A 9,400-nucleotide genomic window follows, 5' to 3' on the forward strand; every position below is an offset into this window, starting at 1 on the left:
GGGAAGTCCAGTGTGTACCTCAAGGGGATTTGATTGTGGGGGAAAACAGCCAATGAACTTAATTGTATGCTGTTGCCTGCTATGTAGCACTTTTATAGCCCGCCAGCTAGTCTTCAGGTCACCAGTGTCTGGCGCTGACTTCCCTCCAATCACCATCCCAACAAAGAATGAACTTTGAAAAAACAGACCAGCTCAGCAGTGACCGGATGAGTTCCGCTGTGTCTTCAGCAGGCAACAATCCAACACTGCACTGTCCTGGGTTCAGCAGTAGCAGTCATTTTTCTCTTACTTAGTAACTGGTGCAGTGCTGTGTTTTTGACTTTCAGCCTGGGAACAACGCTGATAACACCGATGTTTTTAGTGCTTGTTCGGTAATGTTTACTCTGACCAGCGACTCTCTGATTCTCATGCTCTGCCACGGAGGATGGGAAGCCGGGAGGAAGCAGAGACAGGACACCTGACCCAGACTAGCCAAAGGGGTATTCCATACCACAGCATGTCATGCCTGCTATATGAACTGGGGGCAGTTATCCAGAAGGGCCAGATCACTGCTCGGGACAGGCTGGGTATCGGTCGGCACGTGGTGAGCAGTTGTATTCTCTTCCCTTGTTATTTCCCTTATCATTGTTATTGGTGGTAGCAGTAGTGGTTTTGTGTTACACCTTAGTTACTGGGCTGTTCTTCTCTCAACCCGTGGGAGTCACATTCTTTCGATTCTCCTGCCCATCCCTCTGGGAGCTGGGGGAGGAAGGTGGGGGAGCGAGTGAACGGCTGCATGGTTTCTGGGTTGCCGCCTGGGCCTAAATCACAACAGTTTATTGTGGTGCCCAGCGTGGGGCACAAAAGGTTGAGATAACAACAGATCTGACCAGAGTGCGTCTAATCGTATTGGTGACAAGCATTCATTGTTTTGGATTAATAGTCACTCGTCACAATGCTGATTTATCGGCTCTCAAAGTTGTTGCTCTTGATCTCACAGTTTCAGCATGTCGTACCTTGCTTACAGCTGGCATTTGCTGTCTTACTGTTTATCGGTTGGGGGCCTTGGGCTAAGGTTCTTGTCTCATTGTACTTTATAGTAATGACTTGTAATACAACACAATCATTGATCATGAAACTGATCTGGCTTGCCTTCTCAGTGTGGTCACCACCTCTATACTTTGGGAGGTATATAATAAAAGCGCTTAGCAATTACGCATCTTTTTTCTCCTTCTCGGGTGGTCAACCTGTGAAGGAGACATTCCCTTACCTTCCCAGCTCCCCCACCAGACCGTTTCCAGCATCATTTGAGGGTTCTGAAGGTGTTGAATGGTCTTTGAGTACCCCTGAGACCTGCCTGCTGATTGTGACGGGCATCACCGTGTTGGCACACATACAGAGTGTGTTTTACCGATGACCATTTCATCTGATCTCGAAAGTTAAGCAGAGTTGGGTTTGGGCCTTGTCTAGGGTTAGACCATGATATAGGAGGACCAAGAGATTTTCCCCGAGGCTGGACAGTCATGAGTCGCAGGGTGTGTGGGACAGTATGGGCAAGTATCTAGGCCAGTGGGCCCCTCCAGTTCCTCTCTGGAGGAACAGGTGAGTGAATTTAAAGAGGAGAGCAAAGGTCAAGGATGATCATCCCATGAAAGCTGCGGCTTCAGTCTCTGGTGAGCAGATTCCCAGATGGAGCGGAAGAGCCGATTTTACTTCAGCTCCTGTGATGAAGACTAATCCCTCTCAACAAGACGTAAGTGACCAACGTGATGACCATTAGAGGGGCCCTGCCTCCAGCCAGGTGGAGGTAGGGGATAATCGGATTTACTGGACTGTGTGGATCAAATGGCCTGGCACATCAGTCCCACAGAAGTATAAGGCACTAGTAGATACCGGTGCACAGTGTACCCTGATGCTATCAAGCTGTCAAGGGGTGGAATCCATTTCTATTTCTGGAGTGACAGGAGTCACCATGCCACTTGTAACTGTCCAATCTCTGGGCAACTCTCTGGGTGTATTCTTAAATAGTTGTTTAACCTTAAACAAAACCTGAGCTGTATGCAGCAACATGCTGGCTCCTAGCAAAAGGACCAGGTTGCTTTCAAGGGTGCTCAAGGGCTATTCAAAATTATTAAAAATTATCAAACACTACTGTATTCAGCTTAGAGGAGAATGAAGCTGTTGCAAGGAAGGAGGAAAGGAAAGAAGGAAGAAAGCTGAAGGAAGCTGTCTTCCACGTAGATTGGCACTCAGAGGAGAAAAGTCAAAGGCGTAATTATTAATAGTTCCCAATAGATGACTTCCAAAGTACAGAAATTATGACAATGCTGAGTACACATACCAGATTAGTTTCACAAGCGGTGTTTCTATCATATCATAAACCAGTATGACAAAGTACAACAAAATTATAATCTTAGCCCAAGCCCCAAGGATAATCAACATAATCAGAGGGAACACATACTGCAAGTAAGGTATCATATAACACAACCCTACAAACAAGCACAACAACTCTGACAGCAAATAAATCAAAATCATGGCCAGGGACTATTAAACCATTATGGTGAATGCTCACAACAAATTTGTTTTAACATGGTCTAGTCAGATCTGTCGTTATCTCAACCCTTCCAGGCACATGCTGGGTACCAAGAAGGGGCTATCAAAAACACAGCATTGTACCAGCTGCTAGGAAGAAAATAAACTCTATCTCACATGAAACCAGAACATGCTGACAACCAAGTCACCTCACTTCCAAAGCTATCTCTTTCATTTCCTCAACTCCATACTTGCTCAGATTTTGTCCTCTTGAACTTAAAGGTAATCTTATGTTGTAAGATTCCCTTCTGCCCATTTCTTTCAAGCAACCCCGTGCTTCTGCTGCTGCTTGTGCTATTTGCAGCTATTTTCATAGCACTTTCAGCTTGATGATTGTCCTGGGTTTAGCAAGTAGCAGTCAGTTTTTCGCTGGTGCAGCGCTGTGTTTTGACTTTCAGTGTGGGAACAGTGCTGATAGCACCGATGTTTTCCGTTGTCACTAAGTAATGTTTACTCTGACCAAGGACTTTGTGAGGCTCATGCTCTGCCAGGGAGGAGGGGAAGCCGGGAGGAAGCAGAGACAGGACACCTGACCCAGGCTAGCCAAAGAGGTATTCCATACCACAGCACGTCATGCCCGGGGGTGTAAGCGGCGAGGAGAAGCAGACAGGCCAACCCAATATGGGTGATAAGCAAACTTCTACTTTATTTGTGACGCAGTTCACATATATATAGGAGTGGTATTCAGCCACTCCTCCTAGGCACACCAGTATTGGTTAGCCCCACACAGCTTCCTCCACATTCTCCTCCCATGTCCGGTTTCCGGTTACCTGTGGGGGCCCCCCCCCCCGCCTTGCTCGCACAGTCCTCCAGGGCTCCATGGCCCTGCTCTTAGAGTCATTCTGCAACAATTCCCCCCTTTTTCTTTGTGCGAGCATGGCATTGTGGGTTATTCTGTTCACCTGTTTTATCACACAACTATAAGCAAGTCTAATAGCTACAATGATTAACCTAACAATGATACATAAGTGCAGTACTTCAAACAGCAGTGTTTAACTCAACCTGTAATGCCCCGTGAAGACAACCATCTAGTTATTCCTAGGATATTGCTCATTTACTATTGCTGGGTAAGCTGAGCCAGGGTTTTCAGCTGTGCATGTATCGAATTAAAATGACCAGAAAGATTTATACAACACATTCCATCAAACTCTTCACAGCCATGTCCCTGTTCCAACAACAAAAGGTTCTGCAGTGTTGCATGTCTTAGAGAGTCAACATTTAAACAACAAATCAGAAATTGCCTTCGATGTAGTATTTGTCTGCTTAGCAACTCAGTCTGCTTAGTTGAGCCAAGGCCCCGGCTGAAGCACTTACAGTGATTTGGCATATTATGATTGGATACATGTTTTGGAAGACCCTTAATGACTAACATATAATTGGTTAAACACAGGTGTGAGAACTCAACCTTGAAAGCTTGCCAACAGTCCACAGTTCTCATTAACTTGGTGAATTCCAGCCTCTTATCTTGCTTGCTTAAGCTTCTTCGGGCCTCTCATGGCCTTGCTGTACCTTTCAGGACTATTCAAAGTTTATGTACCAATTATGCATTCTCCCATGAGAACACTGTCTCCACATCTCCCCCCTTTTGTTTTCTCCAGTAACAAGTTGCTACTACAGCAAGGCACACACAAATTTACATTAGCAGAGTAACTATTACAGGGTGCAGCAGCATGTTGAAGATGCTGATGGCAGTGAGGGACTAGCCAAAGAAATTTCTTACCAGTGGAATTCTCCCACCCTCTTAATTTGTTCTATCACCTGCTTTATAAGACTACCATTGTATTAAAATCTTTCTAGCTTTTGCCTTAGCATTTTCTAGCAGCTACTGCAAATTTCCACACTCTAACATCTCTTTTACAAGTGACAAATCTATACAATGCAAGGTGCAGTTTCTTATTAGCAACTAGCTAGTAAATACAGGTGGTTTTATACACAAAATCACAACCTCTAATAATAGCTACTTTACAAGCACACATATTCAGGATGTTACTTTTCAGTTGTCCCCAAGTGATGTTTTGCAGTTAATCGTTCTTTCTCTTCCTCTATCTCATTCTGCTTGGGGTATTCACGGTCAGCTCCTTTAGCTGAGGCATCAGGTTTTTCCATTTGTCTGTCCAGCTCATGGCAGGGCTTGACAAACTTTGCAGGCAGTCGCCATGGACCTGTAGGCAGGAGGACACAAATATACCCCCTCCCACAGGTTATCAGTTCTTCAGTTCTTGAGAAGTAGACAGGTTAAATGCAGCATCATTACTCTCTCTCTCTCTCCCCCCCCCCCCCCCCTTTTTTATTTGCAAAAGCCATCCTGCTGGGCAGCAACAATAGCGGCCTGCCTGCTTCAGCAGCAACCATAAATACCCTCCGGCAACCACACCTTTATGTTAACCCTTTCATGCCCGAACTGTTAAACAGCTACCCGTTGAAAGCTTTTACATGAACCCAACAACAAGAAAAATACACAGAACACCGTCTGCCCTCAGCACACACATACAAACACACGCGTCTGGGATCCCACAAGCACACCACACAATATTTGAAGCACAAAATCCAGACAATCATTACTCCCACTACAGTTCCACGTACAGAACATGGCACAAGGACCCTGTGGAGACTAACAGCAAACCAGCTCCGAGAGGCATCATTGCAGTGCGAGGTGGCAGGCTCAACCTTAGCGGGTGTCCCCACAGAGGCTCTGCCTCCCCCACATCGTATGAGGCTTGGGCTTTTATACTGACCAAAATGCACACTCATTCCGACAGAGGTGGCCAGCCTGTGCTGGAAGAAGTGGCCAGCAGTATCTACAGAGGTCTCCAAGGGTTGATAGAAACCTGGACATACTTATATTTACCAACTTCTAGTACATGAGTATCACAGAGAAACTGTATGGGCTCCCCCTGTCAATTGCAAGAAAAAATCATAACATATACAGCTTGAGTGTAAGAGGATTTTAACGCATACGTGGTCACTGTTTGTCAGGCCTCCTTAACTATTTTGAGATCAAGAGCTTCCCACTCTTTAGCCCCCTGCTGTGTAGTAAATACAGGATATGCAAAGATGCCCATTGCAGAAAATTCCCCAGTAATGATCACATCCTTGGTTACCCATTGTTACAGCTGAGCGTCTCCAGGGCCAGTGAGTCTGAGCAGACCGACCAGGAAGATGAAGAGTCAGAGTCTGGAAGCAGAGGATATAAATCTGGCTCGGATTCAGGGGATTCGGGGGCTGATCCTGAGCCGAACTCAGGGTCTCCGTTGCTCGCAGCTGTGTCTTTCTTATCAGATGTCTCCCGTTCGGTATGTAGCCATCTGCAGACCTGGCTTCTCCGTAACTGAGTTAAAAATTTCCACTCTAGGGCATAGTGGGTTGGAGAGGCTCGCAGTTCCTTTAAATCTCCCGCTAGCGCATGATCCCTATTTTCTACTGCGTGCTTCAAAATGGCACCGCAATCGATCTGGCGCCGAGGCACCGCCCTCTTTCTTTCGGATTCCTCGACATTTATCATGTGCATACCTTCCAATATACTTTCTCTGTCCTTTTCAAAGTCCCTACTTTCGGAACTGGGGTGGTGGGGGAGCAGGGGGTTACACCTCCTCCGCGGCACCTTCTGATGGAGGGGGAGAAAAGGAAGGGGGGAGGGGGAAACCCTGTGCTCCCGCGAGTTGGGGGAAACGAGTTGTAATCTTCCCCTGGTTTCAACCGACCGGGGACGTCTGTTCCAAGTTTCTTCATTGCTACCACGGCAGTTTTCTTTTCTGCCTTGTATCTTTTTATACAGTTCATTACTTCTCTCTGTGGTTTACCGAGTTTCTTTGCCGTTTTATCATCATTTAGCATTGAGTCAAATAGCTCATCACCAAACTTTCGCCACTCACTCTCCTCAAAAACTGTATTAGGATCTACAAAAAATCCCTTAGCCTTCCCTTCAGCCACTAGACCTGCTAGCTGCTTTAGAGTCTCAGGCTCAATTCCCCGCTTTTATAAAAAGCACTGTAATAAGATTCAGTCAGCTGATCGGAGCTAGCCTAGCTAGAGCCGCAGCCGGCAGGCTTCAGCGACCACGAGGGTCACCGGAGATTAGGAAAATCAGAGGGGATAGCGCAGAGACATCGTGATTCCCGACATCTCCCGATCCCCGAAGCCCCAGCAGCCCTTGCGAGAGCGCGGCTGACGTGCCGGGGGGCGTTCCCACAGTGACGGTGACCACTCCGCTGCCCCTTGCCTTGGAAGAGCCTCTGAGAGGGCAGCGACACCACCAGGCGCAGGGAGGAGCAAGCAGGTCGTGTTGCTGACCCTGTTGCTGGTGTCCCAGACTGCGGACCAATATGGTCGCCTCCAGAAAGAGAGCTTGCAGTAAGGTGACTGCAGCAACTCAGACAGAGACCCCGTCCCAAACCGTGGCTGTTCAGGTCTCTGGGTGCAGGGAGTGCCAGAGCCTGCTGCTGCCGGAGGAGGGAGGACAGCATTCCACCTGCGTGAGGTGTGAGCAGGTAGAAGATCTGCTTAGCCTGGTGGCAAAACTTAAGGAGGAGGTTGAGACGCTGAGGACCATCAGGGAATGTGAAAGGAAGATCGACTGGTGGAGTAACTCCCTGGCGTGCCAGTCGGAACGGTTCCAGGGAGATACTCCCCAAAAGGGGAAGGACCCCCTGCCTTCTCACACAGAGGGGGATGGCCCGAGACAGCCCCTGCCCTGTAGCTGTTGCACAGAGGCAGGGGACCAAAAAGACGACGAGGGTTGGAAGCGAGTTCCACTTCGGCGTTGTGGGAAACCCTCCCCCCTTCCTGCCCTGCTTCCCCAGGTGTCCCTCCGTAATAGGTTTGAGGCCCTGGATCTTGAAGGAGATGTAGGTGAGAATGTGGGGCAAGGCCAGCCCACAAGGCCACATAGGAAAAGGCGGTCGACTTTGCACCTCAAGACTGCCTCTGTTAAGAAAGAAAGAAGGGTCATTGTAGTAGGGGATTCCCTTCTGAGAGGAACAGAGGGCCCTCTGCAGCAACCACGAGATGGTGGAATTCAGGATCTTGTGTGGTAGGACCAGTAGAATAGCAAGTAGAATTGCAACCCTGGACTTTAGCAGGGCAAACTTTGGCCTTTTCAAGCAATTGCTAGGGGAAATCCCATGGGCAAGGCTGCTTGAAGGTAAAGGGACCCAAGATAGTTGGTTGACATTCAAGGATTGCTTTTTCCGAGCTCAAGATCGGAGCATCCCGACACGTAGGAAGTCAAGGAAGAGGGCCAGGAGACCTGCGTGGCTAAATAGGGAATTGCTGGGTATGCTCAAGTGGAAGAGGAGAGTTTACAGGTCATGGAAGGAGGGGCTGGCCACTTGGGAGGAATATAAGGCTGCTGCTAGAGGATGTAGGAAGGCAGCTAGGATGACTAAGGCCTCCTTAGACTTAAACCTGGCGGGAAGGGTCAAGGACAGCAAAAAGAGCTTTTTCAAATACATGGCAGACAAAACTAACACCAGAGGCAATGTAGGCCCACTGATGAACGGGATGGGTGCCCTGGTGACAGAAGATACAGAGATGGCAGAGTTACTGAATGCCTTCTTTGTCTCTGTCTACTCTGCTGTAGGCAGTCCTGAAGAGCCCTGTACCCCTGAGACCTTAGATGAAGTCAGGTCAACGGAGCGGTTTGCCTTAGTCGATGAGGAATGGGTTAGAGACCAGTTGAGCAATCTGGACATCCATAAATCCATGGGTCCAGATGGGATGCACCCGCGGGTGCTGAGGGAACTGGCGAAAGTCATTGCTAGACCACTCTCCATGATCTTTACCAAGTCTTGGGAAACGGGAGAGGTGCCTGGAGGACTGGAGGAAAGCAAATGTCACTCCGGTCTTCAAAAAGGGCAAGAATGAGGACCCGGGTAACTATAGACCGGTCAGCCTCACCTCCATCCCTGGGAAAGTGATGGAACACCTTATCCTTGGTGCCATCTTAAGGCATATCAAGGATAAGAGGGTTATGAGGGGCAGTCAACATGGCTTCACCAAGGGGAAATCATGTTTGACCAATCTCTTAGCCTTTTATGAGGAAATAACACGGTGGATGGATGATGGCAGAGCAGTGGATGTGGTCTACCTTGACTTCAGCAAAGCATTTGACACAGTCTCTCACAGCCTCTGGGAAAATTGAAAGGTACAATGGGCTGTTAAAAACTACACTGAGAGCAATGGGTGGGGGAACTTTCAAGCATTGGGATACACACTTACCAAAGGCCACCTGGTTGGTCAACACCAGAGGATCTGCCAACAGGGCTAGACCAGCCCAGTCGGAACTTTTACATATTGGAGAGGGGGACAAGGTTCCTGTGGTGCATATGGCGAATTTGCTGGGGAAGACAGTCTGGGTTACTCCTGCTTCAGGTCAAAGCAAATCCACTCGTGGGATTGCTTTTGCTCAGGGACCTGGATATACTTGGTGGGTAATGCAGGACGACGGGGAACTCTTGATGTATACCTCAAGGGGATTTGATTTTAGGGGGAAACAGCCAATGAACTTAATTGTATGCAGTTGCCTGCTATGTAATACTTTTGTAGCCCATCAACTAGATGTCTTCAGGGCATCAGCGACTAGCCCTGACTTCCCTCCTACCATCATCCCAACAGAGGATAAACTTTGATAGAACCAGACGAGTTCCGCACTAAAGGAACGACCGGTAGCAGCAGGCAACGATCCAATACTGCACACAGCCTCTCCTGCCCTGAAAGACTCTTACAAGAGATGGAACCTGACACAATGGACGGAATTGAATCGGCAGCATTATAGGAATTGGTCCATGCACTAAAAAAATGATCTCTTTCTCTTGGTCTGTGTGTGTATGTG

The sequence above is a fragment of the Pezoporus flaviventris genome, unplaced genomic scaffold (assembly GCF_033815535.1).
Source record: "Pezoporus flaviventris isolate CSIRO_AGI_PZ_B2104156 unplaced genomic scaffold, CSIRO_AGI_Pfla_v1 ptg000373l, whole genome shotgun sequence".
NCBI lineage: Eukaryota > Metazoa > Chordata > Aves > Psittaciformes > Psittacidae > Pezoporus > Pezoporus flaviventris.